The sequence below is a fragment of the Staurois parvus genome, unplaced genomic scaffold (genome assembly GCF_062004578.1).
Source record: "Staurois parvus isolate SC_StPar_1 unplaced genomic scaffold, SC_StPar_1.0 ptg000780l, whole genome shotgun sequence".
In the NCBI taxonomy this organism is placed as follows: Eukaryota; Metazoa; Chordata; class Amphibia; order Anura; family Ranidae; genus Staurois; species Staurois parvus.
In genome coordinates, this window is record NW_028318576.1 from 1271660 (window position 1) to 1294634 (window position 22975).

Here is a 22975-nt window from a genome sequence, read left to right on the forward strand (position 1 = left end):
CCAAATTTATGCCCTTTTTTGCCACAGATAGAGCTTTCTTTCAGTGGTATTTGATCACCTGTGCGTTTTTTAAACAGAAAAAGACTGACAATTTTGAGAAAAAAAACACAATGATTTTGACTTTTTTGCTATTAAACATGTCCAGTAAAAAAAATGTTAAAAAATAAAATTTCATCATAAATTTAGCTAAAATGTATTCTGCTACAGGTCTTTGCTAAAAAAAAAAAATAAATCTTAATACACGTAAATTAATTGGTTTACGCGAAAGTTGTAGGATTTACAAATGGCGAGATTATATATATATATATATATATATATATATGTCAGGTCCATAAATATTGGGACATCGACACAATTCTAACATTTTTGGCTCTATACACCACCACAATGGATTTGAAATGAAAGAAACAAAATGTGCTTTAACTGCAGACTGTCAGCTTTAATTTGAGGGTATTTACATCCAAATCAGGTGAACTGTGTAGGAATTACAACAGTTTGCATATGTGCCTCCCACTTGTTAAGGGACCAAAAGTAATGGGACAATTGGCTTCTCAGCTGTTCCATGGCCAGGTGTGTGTTATTCCCTCATTATCCCAATTACAATGAGCAGATAAAAGATCCAGAGTTCATTTCAAGTGTGCTATTTGCATTTGGAATCTGTTGCTGTCAACTCTCAAGATGAGATCCAAAAAGCTGTCACTATCAGTGAAGCAAGCCATCATTAGGCTGAAAAAACAAAACAAACCCATCAGAGAGATAGCAAAAACATTAGGCATGGCCAAAACAACTGTTTGGAACATTCTTAAAAAGAAGGAACGCACCGGTGAGCTCAGCAACACCAAAAGACCTGGAAGACCACGGAAAACAACTGTGGTGGATGACCGAAGAATTCTTTCCCTGGTGAAGAAAACACCCTTCACAACAGTTGGCCAGATCAAGAACACTCTCCAGGAGGTAGGTGTATTTGTGTCAAAGTCAACAATCAAGAGAAGTCTTCACCAGAGTGAATACAGAGGGTTCACCACAAGATGTAAACCATTGGTGAGCCTCAAAAACAGGAAGGCCAGATTAGAAATTGCCAAACGACATCTAAAAAAGCCTTCACAGTTCTGGAACAACATCCTATGGACAGATGAGACCAAGATCAACTTGTACCAGAGTGATGGGAAGAAAAGAGTACGGAGAAGGAAAGGAACTGCTCATGATCCTAAGCATACCACCTCATCAGTGAAGCATGGTGGTGGTAGTGTCATGGCGTGGGCATGTATGGCTGCCAATGGAACTGGTTCTCTTGTATTTATTGATGATGTGACTGCTGACAAAAGCAGCAGGATGAATTCTGAAGTGTTTCAGGCAATATTATCTGCTCATATTCAGCCAAATGCTTCAGAACTCATTGGACGCCGCTTCACAGTGCAGATGGACAATGACCCAAAGCATACTGCAAAAGCAACCAAAGAGTTTTTTAAGGGAAAGAAGTGGAATGTTATGCAATGGCCAAGTCAATCACCTGACCTGAATCCGATTGAGCATGCATTTCACTTGCTGAAGACAAAACTAAAGGGAAAATGCCCCAAGAACAAGCAGGAACTGAAGACAGTTGCAGTAGAGGCCTGGCAGAGCATCACCAGGGATGAAACCCAGCGTCTGGTGATGTCTATGCGTTCCAGACTTCAGGCTGTAATTGACTGCAAAGGATTTGCAACCAAGTATTAAAAAGTGAAAGTTTGATTTATGATTATTCTGCCCCATTACTTTTGGTCCCTTAACAAGTGGGAGGCACATATGCAAACTGGTGTAATTCCTACACCATTCACCTGATTTGGATGTACCGTAAATACCTTCAAATGAAAGCTGACAGTCTGCAGTTAAAGCACATCTTGTTCGTTTCATTTCAAATCCATTGTGGTGGTGTATAGAGCCAAAAATGTTAGAATTGTGTCAATGTCCCAATATTTATGGACCTGACATTATATATATATATATATATATATATATATATATCACGATTCTTTTGTATTTTTTTTGTAATTTTTACTAGTAATGGCGATCAGCGACTTATAGCAGGACTGCAACGGACATTCTGGCACTGGGGGGACTGAATTGGTGTCACTGACAACCAAAAAACTAAGTAAACAAAAACCAGTAAACAAAAACAGTTCTCCCCATTGGAGATCCTTGGAAATCAGTGGGCGCCAGCGAGTAATCACCAGCCGGGACCCGGTGATTAGCAGCTGCGGAAATGCAAAATCACATACATAATGTATGTATGTATGTATATGATTTTGCGCACTGCGCCGCCCTGTAGCAGTGTTTCTGCTATAGGGCGGTCAGGAGGCGGTTAAAAAACATCAGTCTCCACCACTAGCATTTAACTAACTTTACATATCACGTCAGTACTTATACCACTATTTACAAATGATGCAACCAACTCCAAAATCGACAAACAAGGGATTACTTTGACGCAGTTGGCCAGCTTAAACGTATTGCAATATGTGTGAACTAAATATCCCTATTTTTTTTTGCAAAGTCTGCTGGAAAGGGTACACTGTATTGGTACAGTGTACCAGAGCAGAGGGTCCTTCAGAATTTTAATTCCAAAATTGGTCGCATAGATCAGCTGTACAGGGGTTAAATCCTAAATGGTCCAACTTGTTGGGAAATTTCTGAGACTGTGTAGACATATACACAAAGACTGTCAGGTGTATTGGCTGAGGGGGAAAAAAAAAAAAAAATCAGCAAATTTCAGTTTCGGTGAGCTCTCTCATCACCTGTCGCCCTCTGTGTTAGGCTGCCTATGACAGCCCTTGTAACCCAGTAACAAAGTTAGTAAGCTGCAATGAATTTCAGACATATTTCACAACCTGTTTAGTAACCTAGTAAACCATGTCAGAAGTTACCAGAGAGGCTGTCTGAATTGTTTTTAATGTCTGCTGTTGTAAACACCTAAACGTTATACATACAAAACGGGTCCTGCACACAACACAATCATTTACAATACATTTGTAAAAGCAGTGAAACTTTTAGCCTCCATTCACACCTGAGCAATTTGAAGCGCATTGCCAGAAAACTAACGCTCAATACCAGATGTCCATATTATTCTATTGTACCCATTCACATCTGAGCAATGTGCTGTTGCTCAATACTCAAAAAAGTACAGGAGCTTCCTTGGGGCATGATTTCACATTTCTTGCCCCAAGAGATTATAGGTGTTTTCTAGGCAGAAAACATCTGTAACATGAGATTTGTATGCAATTTCACTGTCTCCTCTTCCTAGTTAACTAGCTTTCCTGTGGCAAATAAAAGCCTGACAATGCTTTAAAAACATGTAAAAAAGACAAAAATGCTTCAAAATTACATGAAAACATTCACACAAGTGTGAATCAAAGGCTTTTGTTTTAAAAGCTAAAATAACAAACATATTATACTTGTGCATAGAATGGCCCTAACTTCCTCTTCTGGGGTTCCCTGGCAGTAATATTGGCTATTCCTCTTCTCCATGTGCCACCATAAAGAAGCCGCTTCCTATGGTGGCACACGTGCAGGCTTGCAGCATGGCTCAGCCCCACCCCCTGCTCTCAGCTCATGGCATTTGGTTGAGAGCAGCAATGGTTCCTGCTGCTGTCTCTGAGCCTGTGAGAGGAAGGAGAGAGAACCAGCGCTGCTGCATGCAGGCACAGCGCTGGATCAATACAGGATTCAGGTAAGAATTTGGATGGGAAGTTTTTTTACCTTAATGCAGGTAATATATTAAGGCAAAAACCTTTTGGCCATAGAACCACTTTAAAGCTCAATTTCAGCAAACGTGAAAATGTTCCTTTGGAGTGGGGCTGCATCTGCATGGATCCTGTGTGGTGTTAGAGTGATCCCTGCAGCCTCTTCTCCACTGTGTTCCAGTGATCTAAGCTTCTGACCTCATCAACACTGGTGCAGGATCCATAGCCATGTATAGGACTTGAGGACGCTAAGGGACAGTCAGAGCATGGGGGAGCGCGGTCTGCCTTGATGGAGCAGAGGATCGAGTAGTAAAAATGCTTTCTTTAAAAAAAAAAAAACAATAAATGAGCAGTTAACCCTTGCAGTGCAATTTTCACATTTCCCGAAGTTGGGCTTTAAAAGGAGCCTCATCATTAAAGTCATTCAATGGCAGTAACAGCATCAGTGGCAGGATTTTACTGCACCCCTTTCACATGCTCCCCAAGCACCCTGACAGGCTGAGAGCAAATTTAGGAATTATTCATACTTGTGTGGAGTTCTGCAGTTTTCTGCACAGGTATACAATTGCAGAGAGAGCTACATATCCCCCTGGGGTGGCACTCCAGGTACTTAAAATGACGCCATTGGTCAGAAGCGCAGCTGGGACTCTGAGAGGTGCGTTTAAATAATTCTGAACTGGAGCGTGCACTTCTTTTGTCTAATCACACACAACTTATTTCTACTTTTTACTCCTTACTACTGTACAAGCTCATACAATTGAGATACTTACACAGAATGTAGTATACACATATGCGCAAACGCGCCACCCCCACATGCCATATATGTGAATCTGAACAAGGGAACTTTATGCATATGGTTTGGTCGTGTGCCAAGGTTGGACCATTTTGGTCTGAGATTACTGCATTTGTTTCAGTTCATTTTGATCTCCCCAATCTATGTAGTCCTAAGTGGTGTTTTCTCGGATACTGAACTGACTGCTAAAGCTAAAAGATTTTTACAAATTCTGCTCTACTACACCAGGAAGATCATTGCATTATACTGGATACGTTCTGAACCCCTGTGCATGGGATTGCGGAAACCTTTATCGGCTTTCCGCTCGCCCTATAGCAGTAATACTTCTACTGGGTGGCACGGGTGCGCAAAACCACATATATATCTATGTGATTTTGCATTTCCAGGAGGGGGCGCACTATTTGCGGCCTCAGCTGTCAATCACCAGGTCCCAGTCGGTGATTACTTGCCGGTACCCGGTGATCGAGGGGCATTGCCGACAAAAGGAGAGAACTGTATGTTCTCTCCCCTGTCAGCTCCTGCACACTGCTTTGCATGGCTCTACATAGCAAAGCCATACAAAGCAGTGTGCTTACAGTTGAAAGCAGTACACACACAGCAAAATAGCACACAGTAACCCTTTGATCGCCCCACGTTAACCAGTTCCTGCCCAGTGCCATTAGTACGGTGTCAGTGATTTTTTATTAGCACTGATCACTGTATTGATGCCACTGGGGATGTCAGTGACACCAAGTCAGTTCCCCCCAGTGTCAGAATGCCTGCCACAATCCCGCTATAAGTCGCTGATCGCCGCCATTACTAGTACAAATGGAAAAAAAAATTCCAGTATATATACTGCCATTTGTAGACGCTATAACTGTCACAAAAACCTATTCATTTACACGTATTGGGATTTTTTTTTTTTTTTTAGCAAAGACATGTAGCAGAATACATTTTGGCCTAAATTTATGACGAAATTTGATTTTTTTAAAAAAATTTTACTGGACATGTTTAATAGTAAAAAATATTGTTTTTTTCTCAAAATTGTCGCTTTTTTTATAGCGCAAAAAAAAAAAGCCATCAAATACCACTGAAAGAAAGCTCAATTTGTGGGGGAAAAAAAAGGATGTAAATTTCATTTGGTTGCAGTGTTGCATGACCGCGCAATTGTCAGTTAAAGTAACACAGCGTCGTAACGCAAAAAATGGCCTGGTCAGGGGGGTGGGGGGTAAATCCTCAGGAGGGTAAGTGGTTAATGTACGTTTTTTCTTCTAGTTTGGTTTTTCTGATTATTCTTATACATGGATGTACCGATTTGTAGCTGCAGTATGTGTTGAGTTTACAGGCTTTGATACTCCAGAGCTGTGACAATTCCCTTTGTATACACTATTTGCTGCATAGTATTTTGACATTGTATTGGCTTGACAAGTATAATTTGTATGTGTAATTTTTTTCAATGACTAAGTTTAAAAAAACAAAACACACACACACACAGAAAACAATTGTTGCTATGTGCCCCATTCCCACTTGAATGCTGCCTTTGAGTGAGCTGTAGTGTGGTGCAGAAATCTGTGTGGTGAACAGGGGCAGACTGACAAGTCATGGGGCCCCCGGGCAATAGGGGATCATGGGGGCCCTGTGTCCTTGCCCACACTCAAAGCACACCAAAAAAGCCTATAAAAAAAAGGTACCAGGGGCATTTCATGGGGCCCCCTATTGACCCCGGGCCCTCGGGCAGTGCCCGAGTACTTGAATGGTCAGTCCGCCCCTGGTGGTGAACCAGCGATTTTTCTGTTCAACAGCGCAGTTCATCGGCAGCTCAGTTTCGCACAGCAGCTGAAGCACTGCACATAGAAACGCATGAAATGCTACACTGTGACATTCCAGTAAAAGGTAAAAAAGTAAACAATGCTCTATGCTTTAAAAGAGCATGGCAACACCAAACAGAACAGCCACTTCCTGCGCGATAAAACATAACGTTTTACCAAGCATGAAGTGTGACCAAACCCAGGAAGGGTTCACACTGATGCGGTGCGGAATAATCGCACCCTGTTCATAAGAACCACTGTGGGTTAACAACACCCCGAAATCAGTTTGCAAAACGTTGTGCAATGTGCAGAATTGGATCGACACCCCGAAATCAGTTAGCAAAACACTTTGCAGAATCGGATCGCATGGGTGTTAACACCCTGCAATCCAATTCTAGTGCGGACTAAAAAAAAAAAGGGTCCTGCACTTTTTTTGGTGCAAATACGGTGCAATTTGAGCCATACAAAATGTATGGCTCAAATTGCAATGCACAGAAATCATATGTGATCTGCACAGGAATGTGTTGCAGTTCCTGTGCGAATCACATGCGATGTGCCTCACCGCATCAGTGTGAGCCCAGGATCAAAGTGGAACTTCACTCTCTCAATCATGGACTATTTTTAATCCTTATGCCGATAGCATTCGTAAATAGACCGGAAAGGATATCATATTTACTTGTTGTTAACATTTCTTCAGTTACTTCCTGGTTTTCCACGCCTAGCCGAATGAGGTTATATATCACAGGAGTCTTCAGGAAGGAAGAGAGGGTTCTCAGCTCAGCCTATGACTGAGCTAAGGGCAGAAGAATTCCAAGAAGTAAATGATAGATGCATTATCTGCCCTTACTCAAGATGGCTACTGCCAGAAATGCCAGGGGATGTTTTTCAAAATGATTTCTCCATAAAGCATGGAGACATGGATGGCTGGGGGAGTTTGCTTTGAACATTACAGATTATTTAAAATAGCGTTTTTGGTTTGTGATGATCAGGTGCTGTGCAGTTCCAGATTAAGCAATTTATTTGGTGCTTCAGGGGAAAAAACAAACAAAAAAAAAAAAAAAAAAAAACACCTCAATGCTTGAAGAAAAGGTTTTCTTGGTGAAAGAATGCAGGTTCTGTGCTAGGATTACACTTGCATGTCTGCATTTCTCATGCACTCCCATTAAAGTCTATGGGGCCAAAAACGTGCATTGTTGCACCAAAAAAAAAGCACCTGAACCTCTATGCCAAGACACACAGAAGAGAAATACACAGGTGCAAAAGAGCCCTACAGAAAATAATCGCAATCCTCTTGCTGCGTGTCAACCACCGAGCACACGCATAAAAATGCGCATGTATGTATGGGGTCTTACACAGAAAGCAAATGCACTAGCATGTCACAGTCTGTTCCTTCTCTGGATCAAAAGTGAACCCAAGTCAACCATACACTGAGCAAATTTGTGTCCTTACTGTTTCCTTGGTGGGTGTCCCTACCAGTCCTGCTCAGTCTGACAAAGTAAAACAGCGGGTTCATCCAATCAGATGCAGCCCCCATACAGATACTTTGACAACTGCTGCCAGGATTCAACAGCCAACCCAAGGAATGCGCCCATTCGTGCTGTTAGTTTGAAATGAGAAATCTGTTAGAAATAAATCTAGGTTTACACCTGTGGCAGACCTTGCCACCCCTTTGAAAAGCTGCGTTTGATCACTTTTCATAGATATTAGTTTCAGAGGTATTTCATTTTAAACCCTATGAATCACACACCACTGGCAGGAAAGTTGCCCTATGCACTTGAATGCAGCAATGCAGTTCGTGGCAAGTGTACAACCCCATCTGGCTGCCTTTGCTGCTTAACAAGGGCAGCCATTGGGGTGGTAAAACATGGCTCAACCACCTATTTTTACCTTCTTCTGGCTGCAAGTGTAAGGGCCAGTTCACACTACATGCACTTCAGTTACTCTTTTCTGCATCCAAAACGCACAGAAAGTATGGTTGTCAATGTCATAGTTCATATTAGTGCTTGCAGTTCCAGTGCGTTCCAGTTGCAGAAGAAAAAAGTAGAACATGCTGCATTTTTTCTGCACAGAACTGTGCTGGAACGCACCAAAAATGCACTTGAACGAACATGTCCCTATTTAATTGAAGAAAAAGAGAGAGGAAAAAATTAACTGGAATGCATAAAAACACACTGCAACGCGTCTGGAAACGCTCATGCAAAAATGCATCTGGACTGCATTTCTATAGTGTGAACTGGCCCTAAATGAGTCCTACAGTGTATTGCCAGTTTAAGGAATGATTTAAGCAACACCTGTGTGCAAAGCAAGGGCGGACTGACCATTTAGAAACTCAGACACTGCCCGGGGTCAGTAGGGGGCCCCATGAGATGCCTCTGGTACCTTTTTCATAGGTTTTCTTGAGTTTGAGCAAGGACACAGGGGCCCCATGATCCCCTATTGCCCGGGGGCCCCATGAGTTGTCAGTCCGCCCCTGGTGCAAAGTATCCTCAATCTGTATCAGTCCTCATGCACACGTGACATTTTTACAGCTGCTTTTTTTGACATTTTTTTCTACAGCTAGCAAGCTCCCCAGCATGTTAGCCTATGTGTCCATGCACACACAGACTGCAATTTTTTTTGGCTGAGACTTTTTTTGGCTAGGGAAAAAAAACCCAGGACTAGTGGGCTTCTAGATGAGCTTTTATAGCTGTAAAAACACTCTAATGCTGAAAAACACAAAAGCGCCTCAAACTGGTGTTTTTGGATGTTTAAATGACCCCCCAACATTTTTTTTTGGGGGGAAAAAAAAACAGCTAAAAAATGCAAACACAGGAAATCACCACTAAACACTAATGCAAAAATGCTAAAAAATTCACACAGCTAATGTTACCAGCATTATCAAAACATCCAGTGTGCATGAGGATTAACAAAGGAAGTTGCAAATTAAAGGAACTTCAATCTGGATTACAAAGGAAACTGGAGGTTAAAGTATATTCAAAGCCAACAACTAAAATGATAAAGTATCTTAATGTATCCTAAGTGTGTAGAGTAATATAAATGTTTAAAATAGGATTTTAAAGTCAACCTTGGTTAATATCTCCTTTGAAACCATTGTTTTGAATGTAGGTCAGTCTATGGTAAAAATGAAGCAGTCATACTATGTATGCAAGCACATCAGTCAATAAAAGCTGCTGATCTTAAATCAAAGGATCACTTACTTTCAAATCTGGACTGGAGTAGTTATCCTTGTACTAGGAACAGGAAAAGCCCATCAGACTTTTCCCCAAAGACCATTTCCTAAGCATGGCCAGGACCCAGCACTCATCACCTGCAACGCAGCAGCGTGTGTGTTTGTTCCCTTTTCAGAAATATGCGTCTTCCTCTTTTCAATGGCTGTAGTAGAGATCTGCCTGAGAACACAGGTGGGTGGGGGCCAAATGTCAGAAGAGGAAGCAATGTGTGTGATGTGCTTCAGTGTCTGAGTGGAGGTGTTACCATCTACATACAACACAACTTACGTCTCGCTCCAATCACTTACCTTAACAGTGTACGTAAAAAGCAGAATAAAGCAAAGCAGAATTAAGCTCAAATAATTACAAACTGGCTGACAGGTAGGTTTTGTATCACAGGAGAGACTCCTGTTGGTCTTTTCTCTTATAAACTCTTCTCCCTGTCTGCCAGCATTTATGTACACTGAGGCATGCAGGTAGGGCTGCTTTTAGAAACCACGGGGCCCCTGACAGCCCAAACCACGGGGCCCCATACAGCCAACCTAACAGGGCCTCCCCCATCCCCACAAAAAAACGCACTGTGCTCCAGTTATGAATGAACACTGTGAGTGATCGGTAGCAATCACTCGCTGTGTTCATTCAGGAATGGAAGGGGCTAGTAAATTACTGAAACTGATCCCCTGTATGTTTATCTCTGCAGCAGCTGAAAGCCAGCCAGGGGGGGAGAGGAGAAGAACCCAGCTTTCAGCTGCTGCAGGGAGAGCCATACAGGGGATTGGTTCCAGTAATCTCCCCATTCACCCTTCCTGCCCACATCCGATTCACCCAGCTGCCTGGGCCCCGTACAGGAGGACTGGAAATACCCCCTTATCCACTGCCCTGCATTCAGGCATAGCTCAGCGTACATGTACAGCACTGCTCTGTGCCGTGATGATGCGACTCCTGTACTCAACCTTTTCAACACAGAGGAACCCTTGAAATAACTTTCTGGTCTCAGGGAATCTCTGCTAAAAGTGACTATATCTACAGCTCATGATACATAAGTGTGATGGTCAGTGGGAAGAATGCTCTTTAGTGTCCTTTCACACGGGCATTCCGTATGTCCGTTTTTCAGCAGTCCGTTTATGGATGAAAAACAGACACCCATGCATTTCTATGGACTAACTGATGTAAACAGATGATCATCTGTTTACATCTGCTAACTGCTTGCCCTCCACCCTTTAGCAGAAATACTGCTACAGGGCGGCACGGCTGCGCAAACTCACATGTATATATATGTGTGATATTGCACACATGCCCTACCCGCGCCGCCATTGGTGGCTTCAGCTGTCAATCACCAGGTCCCGGCTGGTGATTCCCCGCAATCGCTGAGTATCACTAACGGGGGAGAGGTCTGTAGGTAAACAATAGAAATCTCTCCCCTGTCAGCTCCAGCACACTGCTTTGTATTGTTCTGCATAGCAGAGCAATACAAATCAGCATTCTTACACTGTAAAACACAGCACACTGTAAAACTGCACACAGTTAACCCTTTGATCACCCAAGTTAACCCTGTCCTGCTCAGTGTCAGTACAGCGTCAGTGCTTTTTATTAGCACTGATCACTGTATTAGTGTCACTGGAGATGTCAGTGACAGTCAGTCAGTTCCTGTCCAGTGTCAGAATGCCCGCCGCAAAAAAATTCTAGTATATATGCTGCCATTTGTAGATGCTATAAATTTCACGTAAACCAATTAATTTACACATATGGGGATTTTTTTCAGCAAAGACGTAGCAGAATACATTTTGGCCTAAATTTATGAACATGTTTAATAGCAAAACGTCAACAATATTGTTTTTTTTCTCAAAATTGTCAGGTTTTTTTTTTTTTAAAGCGAGAAAAATAAAAAACACACAAATACCATGTTTAACCATTTTCCCTCTTGAGGATTTACTCCCTCTTCCTGACCAGACCATTTTTTGCGATACAATTAACTGACAATTGCGTGGTCATGCAATGCTGCACCCAAATTAAATTTACGTCCTTTTTTACCCACAATAGATTTTGCTGGTATTTGATCGCATCTGCGGTTTTTAATTTTTTGCGCTATAAGCAATAAAAGACTGACAATTTTGAAAAAAAAAACAATATTTTTGACTTTTTGCTATAAAACATATCCAGTACAAAAAATTTTAAAAAATCAAATTTCGTTACATAAATTTAAGCCAAAATGTATTCAGCTACACGTCTTTGCTAAAAAATCCCAATACATGTAAATTAATAAATTTCCGTGAGAGTTATAGCATCTACAAATGGCGTTATATATGCTGGAATTTTTTTTTTTTGAATACTAGTAATGGCGGCGATCAGTGACTTATAGCGGGACTGCGGCGGGCATTCTAACACTAACTGACACTGACTAACTGCCACTGATATCCCCAGTGACACTAATACAGTGATCAGTGCTAATAAAAAGCACTGACACTGTACTGATGATACTGGGCAAGAAGGGGTTAACATCTGGGGAGATCAAAGTGTTAACTGTGTGCTGTGTTGTGTTTTATTATGTGTGCTGTGTGTGTTTTATGTTTTAAATATGCTGCTTTGTATTGCTCTACTATGCAGAGCAAAACAAAGCATGCTGCAGCTGACAGGGGAGAGATCTGTATTGTTTACATACAGATCTCTCCCTTGTCAGTGTTCGTCAGCGATCGCCAGGTGCTGGCAGGGAATCTCCAGCCGGGACCCAGTGATCGACACCTCTAGCCACACCCCACCCAGAAATACAAAATCATGTATATATATATATATATATATATATATATACACACACGTATATATATATATATATATATATACATGATTTTGCGCAGCCCTACCACCCTCTAGCAGTAGTTCTGCTATATGGTGGTTGGGAAGCGGTCAATGTCCGCATCCGTTAACATCTATTTTTCTTCTGTAAAAAACCCCAGACAACTGAAAAATAGATGTAAACAAATGAAAAACGTATGTAAACAGATGAAAACAAAATTGATGTAAACGGATGAAAAAATAGATGTAAACGGATATGAAAATGTAGGTAAAAAGTGAAGTCCTAATCCATTTAGCTTCGATTTTGAAAACAAAAAAAACAAAAGCCGGGGTGAAAGGATCCTTACACTTGTGGTCTTTGGGAAGAATTCCCTCTTTACAGATAGCTAAAACAACCGATGGTATCAGTGAAAACTTATCTGAGAGGCAGAATTTCTCATTGTTCGAGGAACCCCTAGCAACCTGTGTAGGAACCCTGCCTGTAGGCATGTGTGGGAGTGTAGTCATTGTGGCCCAGCTAATCAAGTAGTCTAAGAGGGTCCGAAAGCCGGGAGAAGACTGAAGCTCCAGTGACAACCGAGAATGCTGATACTGCAGCTCTGGAAGGGATCGCATGGCAGGCAAGTCTGCCATATACCGCATTTGATGCGGTGGTTTACTTCCACTTTAAATATGCCATTGAAAGCATTTTATTATATCTATTTGACATGTGCAAAAGAAGAAGTGATTCAGTAGAAATCTTATCAGTAGAGACAAGCTCTAGCATACTCTGAACTCCTCTCTAGCTGAATTCCAAACTAGTGCTCTTTTTTTTCTTTACTCCAGTGAGCTGCGGGCCTGGTCATTACCACCGCACAGCTGCTCTAGGTTCACCCTTGTGGTTTTCAGTGCGTTTCTCAGTTTTCAGAAATGCACTACAGTCCGTTTAACATGGTTTGCTATAGGACACGTTCACATCTATGCATTTTTAGCTGCTGTGTTTTTTAGAAAGGATAAGGCACATTTTTTTTTCCAAAGCAGATTGTGTTTTTGGTGCAAAAGACTTCAGTGAAACTGCACCAAAAATGCAAATGTTGCAATTTTGATGTGCTTTACATTTTTTTTTGCCAATACTAAAGTATTAAGTGCGACTTTGGAGGGTGCAACTTTGATGCGACTTTGGATGGCTGTCACTTTGATGCAACTTTTCACTCTCTGGCACTCAAGTAGCGTCAAAGTCGCAACCATCCAAAGTTGCATCAAAGTCGCACTCAATACTTTCCTATTGGCCCAAAATAAAAGCAAAATATGCCAGAATGCATCAATCGCAACACACATAGCTGTGAACTTGCGTGAGTTTCAGAGCAGGAATGACCCAGACTAGAGCTCGTTAGTCTCAATTAACATAGGGCAAATTCCTGTTCCTATCAGCTGGGGATCCTCTGCTAATCAGAGCAGAGTGGGTGGCTGATACATCCGTGTCCACTCAGTTTCTGTCTGCTCTGCTCTGTGGGTGGCTGGGAGTAAACAAACTCAGCTGTCTATTTACATCCACTACTCCCCAAACCTTCTAAATGGAAGAGGCTGGATCCCTTTTGTTGTTTTGCAGCAGACCGGATCGGTGCATAGGAATGCATGGACCTTCTGATCAGGTCTGCCTGAAAAACTGACAGGTTGGACCTGATTGGATTGCCCCTGTGAATGCAGTGCGGTTCCTGTGCGAATCACATGCGAATTCTGTGCAGTGCAATTAAAGCCAAACATTTGCTCAAATCGCACCACATACGCTTTTTTTGGTCTGCACTAGAATCAGATCGCATGGGTATTTACACCCATGCGATCTGGTTCTGCACATCGCACCGCGTTTTGTGAACCGATCTCGGTGTGTCATTAACTTAACATACACACCCATACCGGTTTGCATGAACGAGGTGCAATTGTGATGCGGTGCGAATTCTGCACCACATCAGTGTGCACCCAGGCTTAAAGTAAAAAAAACTGGTCCAAGTTCAGCTAGAGATGAGTTAAAAGCACATTGGAACTCATTTCTACTTGTAGGCTGATAACTTTCTTTTCTTTCTTCTTCTGTAAATAGTTATCATTTAGCATTGTTCCCCACTATCTTTATGGACTACAAAACACCTCCCCCTGAGGTATGGAGAGAGTAGATGTTATATAGTCCAAACACACTCCCTTCCTAAGGTGGCCTTCCTAATACTCCTAAATTCAATACAGTGGCCACCCTAGTACAGGACGTGTGTTACTGGCAAGATTACCATGGTAAAATAAAAGGGAAAAAAAAAACAAATGCAGCCACTACATCTAAGGACAGGCAAGCTGCAATACATTCATTTTTTGTTCTTGGGTTTAGATATGCTTTCATTTCCCTTAGCTTCTTTCAGAGATTTTTTTGAAGATATTCTGTGAATCCACATTCACACCCAAACTCGTTCTCCTTTATTTATCTGAACAAGTAACTGCAGGTACAAGTGGCTAGGAGTGTATTATATGCAAAATATGGGAGTGGCTGATTGCTCATCTGGTAAATAAAAGGAGCTTTATAGGTAAAATATTCAAAGGGTTAAAGCTGAACTCTATGCAGATATTAAAAGAAAAAAAAACATATGAACATATCTTAAAAAAATACCTGTTGAATCCCATAGACTGAGAAAGGAAAGGGGGAGCCATTGTGACCAATCTGATGCTGACAAAAAAAATGCATAGAAGATCAGAGAGGTGACCCCATCAATCTGTTGCTGCTCCTTCACCGTCCAACCACAGGCTGGAGGCAGGGGAGTTTTCCAGGTGCGCTGAAAAAAGCCCAACCCTGGGCACAAAACCCCCCTCACAAAGGTTAAATGATCATTCAGCCCAGGTTCACACTGATGCTGTGCAGAATTCGCACCGGTTTCCGTGCGATTTCCACACCGCAGCATGATCGCGCCCCATTCATGCACACTGCTGTGGGTGTGTATGTTAACAACACTCCGAAATCGGTTTGCGGTGCGATGTGCAAAATCAGATTGCATAGGTGTGAATACCCATGCGATCCGATTCTGGTGCGGAGAAAAAAAAGGGTCCTGCACTATTTTGGTGCGGATGCGGTGTGATCTGATCCATACAAAATGTATGGCTCAAATTGCACCGCACAGAAATCGCATGTTATTTGCACAGAATGCGATGTGCCGCACCGCATCAGTGTGAACCCGAGCTCAGTCTAGAAAGGTTGTATTACTTGCCTCCTCCTTGCTCTAGCAAACAACCAGTCCACGGCAGACTCTATAAGCTGCTCCAGCCACAGTCACTCTCCTGGCTCCCTCTTGTACAATACAGGGTACTGGGGGATCACTACAGGCCGGACCTTCAGGGAGAGGGAAGAGCTCTGGAACCTGCTGGAGAGAGGAATTAGGCCGGCCATACATGGGTCGATTTCCGAACGATTTTTCGTTCGAAAATTGGACCTAAGAATAATCGACCGATTTTCTCTCTGTTAGTGGGGCCAATTTTCATGGTTCCTGCCCATTTCGTTTATCGGGCATGCTGTAAAATTCTTGAAAATCGAACTATTTTCGAAATCATTGGTGGCACCATCAGATTACAGAACGGACAATGTTTCCGATTTTCAATCGAAAAAACATTTGGAATTCGATCCATGTATGGCCTGCTTTAGGTAAGTAATTTGATCTCTACTGCAAAATAGACTTAATGAGCACTTACCCTTTGCAGTGTGGAGGGACCCCACTTCAGGGGTTGTTTTTCACCCAGAGTTGGGCTTTGGAGGTTCATTCATACTGTGTGCAGTGACTAGTATTTTTCTTTCATTGATTAATACCACGCACCATGAGGGAACATAGAAAACAATTGTTTTCTGTGTGTCCTGTTCATGCTGAAAGGCTACTTGCAGGTGTCTTGCGGAAAAATTCAAACATGCAGCACTTTCACCAAACAGATCAGAAGTCACCATCTGTCTTTGTACCACAGCAGAGCTACAGAAATAAATGAATTGTCACTTTCACATTTTAATAAAGATACAAAAAGAAAGCTAAACATATACAGTGCCTTGCGTTGCAACAACATGAGACACTGCCGACACACAACCGACACTAGCAACAATTAATCAATTTAAAGTGTTACTAAACACAGGGCCCTGCATCCACTCTATCTGGTCTCCCACAGTACACAGAACATGGAAGTGCAATTATTTTAGTAAATATAAACTACTAAATACCTTCTTTTTTAATCCGCAGTATATAGCAATCTTGTGATTTCTATCCTTGTCCAGCAGAGCACTGGTAAAACTTGCAAAAGGAGTTTTCATTTTGCTCTTGGAGGATGCAGGACCTGACCTAGACAGTGCTGATTGGTCCTGTGCTGATCACATGCACCCTCCCAAGAAAAAAAAACCTCTCTAGCAATACACAGCAAAATTAGCATGTGCAGAGTGACTGCACATGATATGTCTCATGGGGAGATAAGAGGGGGACACTGGAAGAAGGGGAGGATCAGAGAAGTCAAGATCAAACAGCCTTTTTACACAATGCTGAGGATTAACCCCTTAGGTACCACAGTGAGTATAACAAGCATGCTTTACTGCATATACAGACTGATTTTACTGTTGTGGGTTTAGTAACACTTTAACCCCTTCCCGCAGCTACCTCTTGGCCCTTTAACAGGTTCTAAATTCCAGGAGGCAGAGGCAGGCAATCCAATCGTGACAGCTGTGATTGGAAGTCACAATGGTCACATGATCAAAAAGCTTCAGATCGCAAGTATGCATTGGCAGCTTTCCTTTACCTGCTGGTTACTGTACTGATACTGGGGCGCATAGGAACGCATATATGAGGCTGCTCGGCATTAATGCCCACATGCTGAGAGGTTGCATATATGTCTACGGCCGGCAGGGAAGTGGTTAATGAGCGGCTACTGTGAACAAGCTGTCACTGAAGTAGAGAATAGTCAGATTAGCTGGCTATGCTGTGTGGCAGGGCGGTATAAATCTCAGAAATGGATGAACAGAAAAACAAATCTTTTCGGCAGGTAAAGCAGTTCTTATGTACATATATAATTTGTACAGGCTGTTTTTCTGGATTTCAGCTTTACAGGATTCTAAAACTCCAAATTTCCCTGGTTTTCTACAAAAAGTAAATCTACTCATATTTTATTATTAATTTGTAAGCTCTAATGGGCAGGGCCCTCTGTATCCACTTGTAGCAAATTGTATTGTAACTGTAATGTCTACCTTCAGTTTGTAAAGTGCTGCGCAAACTGTTGGCTCTATATAAATCCTGTATAATAATAATAAAATGATCTCCAAAGAGATGTATTACTATAAGAGGATTGCATAGATTGTACATTAACCCTGCTAGCTAAAACAACTACTATTGACTAATTTACAGTCTGCTCTGCCTTCCTCCCACCAGTTTCTGTTCTGACACTTCACAGTTGTATGGGGAACTACAGACCGTGGAAACTCCCATGATGAGCATAGCGGTGTGCAATGTTGAATCACTGAACGGTAAAGAGACATCGTTCTACTAATGATTAATGGTCAGTTCAAGGAATAACTACTACTGAAGAATACTAGTATATGTAAACCTGGTCACTAAAATCCCATTTCATCTTTATCATGCTAATGTCATTTCAGAAGTGTTATTTCAATCCTGTTAAATCTGCAGCTTCCCTTATAATAATCCCTAGTGATCCTGCCATTAAAGTCCTTGTTATGACACTTCCTGTAATAGGGTGACAACACTGTGTCTCCCAGTTGTGCTCTTACATTGTTTTCCTGTTTCATGGGCCTCCAATGGGGACTAGAAATCCCATCTGCCACCACAGCAGACAGCTTCTAGTTCTCAGTGAACTGAAAGGTTGCTGTGTCCACAGCCAAAGGTGCCTACAATGGCCACATGAGCAGCAGAACTGACCACGGATCAATGGAAGAAGGTGTGTTCGAGGTGTTGACTTGGCCTCCAAATTCTCCAGATCTCAACCCAACCGAGCATCTGTGGGATGTGCTGAAAAACAAGTCTGGTCTATGGAGGCACCCCTTTCACAACTTACAGGGCTTAAAGGATCTACTACTGATGGCTTGGTGCTAGATACCACAGCATACCTTCAGATGTCTAGTGGAGTCGGGGCTGTTTTGGTGGCAAAAGGGGGGACCTACTTAATAGTATGTGGGTGGTCATGTAATGGTAAGTAGTCATAATGTTACAGCTGATTGATATATATGTGTGTATGGTTGCCTAGCAGACTAGTCAGTTGACGAACAGGAGATGGTGGCATTCTACAATGTGAATTGTGTATCTGGTGTATGTGTATAGGCAACGGAAAGGTGACACATGGATTCTTGCACACAAGATAGCTTGGGTAACTACAGAAGCACGTGGGAATCACCTTACTGCTACACAACTCTTAGAGTGCATCAGGTTATATGCAAAAATTTGCATCTGCCTGCGTGTGTGTGTCCAGTCATATGGTATCCCTTTAGTGGTGGCTGGTGGTATTGCAGACTGTGATAACTGTTTTACAGCCTCATTCTACTTTCCCAAAGCAAGCACTTTTCTCATCCGTCCTCCTCCATACAAAGATCTCCCTTTGGTTAGCAAGTTATTGTGGATGTGATCTTGTGGCAGCAGTTAGATATTAGTGTGTGCATGCAGTTTTCATTTGTTTCCTGTATCTGGAATGGGAAATTTTGAGTTCTCGTGCTAATTTGCCAGCATATTGGTCAATTTTCTAGGGCTTGGGATGGACAACGATATTTTTGCATTGTCCCCATACCCTGTGTACCCTGATCTGTGACATAAATATTAATGTTACGATTCTAAATCATCTATCTGAATCACAGCTTCTCAGCATTACCAGCAGTCTTTCATCCAGCAACTACTCATTTGGCGTCTTTTTAGATAACCCATAGTGCTCTGGGAGGCCTTTGTCATGTAGTTTGCACCATATATACATTATAATGAGACCTTCTTTTGTACATGTCACAATATGCTAAGAAAAGAGGTGGGGCTTAGGGTATGTAAGTAAGGCTAAAGCTACCCATAGATATGAGAAGTTAGTCATCGATTGTATGACTACAAGACAGAACCAAGAGTGTTTATTTCTGTGACAGTCCTAAATATGTGAGAGTGGTACCATTGTCAGAGCATGGCCAACTGCCATTCTCTCATTCACCAATAAATGTATCAGGACACTTGGTTCAGGTAACATTTTGTATGTGCACAGTGATTTTCTAAAAACATAACTAATAATCCAGCATTTTTGTTACCCTTAATAGGTCTCTTAGTTGAATCCCCAGGCAACGGCAACACCCAAAGGGAGTGCTCTGTTCTTTCACAACTCTAGGCTTTAGCTGGGAATGGTTATACACATGAAGGAAACTCCAGGGAGGTGACTTGGGAAACAGGTAGTTAACACATAAGCCTCCCTCATTTCTATACCTGGGAACCTGATAGTATGATTACTGGGGCTCCGGCTGCCAGCCTCAGCATCTCTTATCTGGTCTTTTTTCTTTTGTGAAGAACTTTATGGCAGGTCGAATCTTCCAATTTATGGTCAGGTTTCCAAAAATCACATCTACCAGAAATGAAGAGAATAGTGGTTTTGCACTTTAAGGGATTAGCATCCATATCTTTAATATCACTCTTTGTTCTTTTCAGAAGTGTGAGCCAAGAAACTGCACAGTCTGTGAACTCCGCTCACAAAGATAAAATGCAACTACGCAGCAGATCAGTAACAAGATTTGTAGCTTCCTTCATTATTTTTTAATTCTGCTTCATGACAGAATAAGTTTATATGTAAACATTTTAGAGTGGCAAAACATGATCTTTGGGTTGGGTTCACATCTGTGTGATGCACCGCCGCACGTGTGTTGCTAGGCGGTTTTTTGCATGTTACTGTGTGTTGTGGTAGGACATCACATTCATTGGAATGTGCTGCTTACTACATCTAAATTGTTCCAAACTAGAGTATAAACTCTCTTCAATCGTGCTGCACCATAAGCCATAATATTACCATGCATTGTGGTGTGAAGCAACGCATGGGTAACGGCTAGGTGCATTGTGTTGCCATTAAGGCATTGCAGCACACTATACAGTGTAACAAGCAATTTCACGCAATGCAGCAGAGATTTGAATTGAGCCCTATGTCATGTTTGATCTCTTCACCACAAATAACTTACATCCATGGGGAATATTTGCTTTCTGATTCTTGGTGTGCATGTGAGCTAATTGCAGTCATGTACTATATGCAGTGAGCCATAGCAGCTGCTCAGAATTCAGATTAATATGATCAGATCAATGAAAGATGAATTCTGACTGGCGTGAATGCATTCCCGAACCTTGTATTTGAACTGTTCAACTAGTAGTTTGCAGCTAGAATCTTTTGAGTGCTTGTATATATTTTGAGATCTGTGATGGACATCAGGTGGGGTGATGCATTGTATTTTTGCTGTCAGTTATAGGTTGGGCCTTGTTTAATGACCATAGTGGTAGAGGTGCACTGCACTTTGGAATCAAGGCAGGACTGGGCTAGTGAAGCATGGAGCATTCACCTCCTAAATCAGTACAAAAAAGATAGTTTGGCTGGTACTTTACCATTTGAACATCAAAGTGGGTCCCACAGACAGTGACACATGCTGGGCTTTCACCCAAGGCCATATGCAGCGGTGTATTTACCACGAGGCAAACAAGGCATTTGCCTAGGGTGGCAATTTTTAAGGGGCGGCTCTCCCTCCTGTCATCCATGCAGCACATGAGACAGGATCACTGATAGATCATATGGGACTGCCTGCACACACACACAGAATTATTACCACCCCCTACCCACATTTCCTGCTGCCCGAAAATCAGCAGCCCTTGGAGGAGGTAGGGGGTGGTAATCATACTGTGTGTGTGTACAGGCAGTCCCATACGATCTATCAGTGATCCTGTCTAATGTGCTGCATGGACGACAGGAGGGAGAGCCCAGAGAACACAACACAGCTCACCTCCTCCTGGCTCTTTCCTCTCCACTTTTTCTAGGAAATGTAATGTGGATTTTGGGAGGGGGGGTCGTATTTGCTAGGAGGAATGGGGGAAATATGTGCTAGAAGGCGGGAGAGGGAAGAGACAGAGAGAGAGGGAGAGGGAGAAAGGGAGAGAGAAAGACGGAAGAGAGAGAGAGAACAGAGAGAGAGAGAGGCAAGAGAAGAGAGAGAGGGAAGAGAGAAAGAGAGAGGGAGAGAAAGGGGGGGGGAGAGGGGGAGAGAGAGAGCGAGAGAGGGAAAAGAAAGAAATATATATATACACACGCACGCACTCAGGGGCGGAGTGACCATTCGAGCACTTGGCCACTGCCCTGGTCAGTAGGGGGCCCCATGAGATGCCCCTGGTACCTTTCATTGGCTTTTTCATAGGCTTTTTTGGGTTTGGACGAGGACACAGGGGCCCTATGATCCCCTATTGCCAAGGGCCCCATGAGTTGTCAGTCCACCCCTGCACACACTCATTGATCTCTCTTGCTCTCTCGGGGGGGGTGCACAATTTATGTGTTGCCTAGGGCAGCACAAAACCTAAATACACCACTGGTCATATGTCCATACATACGCGTGCATTTATGCAAGTACTGAGGTGTATCTTGTGTATGATCAATACACATATACGCATTTAACCATTCATTTTTGTGGGTGGATGTACACAACATCTGTGGCTCATATACCGAGTTTTATGTGCATTTGTATCCCATGTGCATGAGGTCTAAATGGCTATCTCACTCAGGCTTGTGGTCTCACCATCTGGCAGAGCAGGGCTGTCTTGGGCACTGCCCAAGGGCCCCAGGTGCATGGCCCCATGATAGTTTTGCATTACATCATGCTTGCCAACTATCCCAAATTTGCCAGGACAGTCATGCTTTTTAGTAAGGTGTCCCAAGATGGCCGTGTCCCGGGTAGCGGCCCAGAACCTATACTGTGCCCTCTTGATCCCAGTATTTAGCCCTCCTGATCCCCTTTGTACTGCGTCCCTTTGCCTTGAGAGTAGGTGTATAACTTGGGGATGGCTGGTAAGGGCCCCAGTGCCTCACTTTGCCTAGGGGCTTATGATGCTATTAAGACAGCCCTGTGGCAGAGGGGGGGGGGGGGGTCTGAGATGTCAGGTGAACAAATGTCACCAGCCACAATGGAAGCTGAAGCTGGAAGATATCTCACAATAAGCAATATAATATTCATTGTTCACTATGCCCAACTAACAATGAGCTCCTATGGCATGCTTTGCATGGTACACTTTAACCCACAGAAATCTGTCCCTACCATTAAACAAGCTAGTTGACTGTGTTTTGCATGTTTGTTTTTGGTTTGGAATTAGACATACTTTATGACAGACATCAGAACACGGTGAACTGATAAACTAGCCACACTAGACAGCACTTACAGTACACTGTGATTTCACACTCTGATTGATTAGGACATTATCATGCACTTTTATGTCCCATGGGCAGACGTCCCCATCATGTCTATATCTCAGGGGAGTAAATATTTTTGGGTGTATGTTAAATTTATAATCATCCCATACCTATGGATTGTTAATCTTAAAAAGAGCATGTTATTTTATTGTAAGCCACTGAAATGAAAACATCTACTGTAAACAGAAACCTCACAATTTTCATTTATACCCGTCTGCACTTGAGGACTCCCAGAGCTGATATCCCAGTGCACCC

General features: G+C 42.5%; 1 protein-coding gene across 1 annotated transcript in view; it reads right to left on the reverse strand.

Annotated features, from left to right (window-relative positions):
• Positions 1 to 9686, reverse strand: part of STX11 (syntaxin 11) — a 53961-nt gene extending 44275 nt beyond the window's left edge. Inside the window, exon 1 of the mRNA XM_089654607.1 lies at positions 9494 to 9686. The gene's annotated coding sequence lies outside the window, so the exon portion shown is untranslated. The remainder of the gene's footprint in view (positions 1 to 9493) is intronic.
• Positions 9687 to 22975: the final 13289 nt, after the last annotated feature.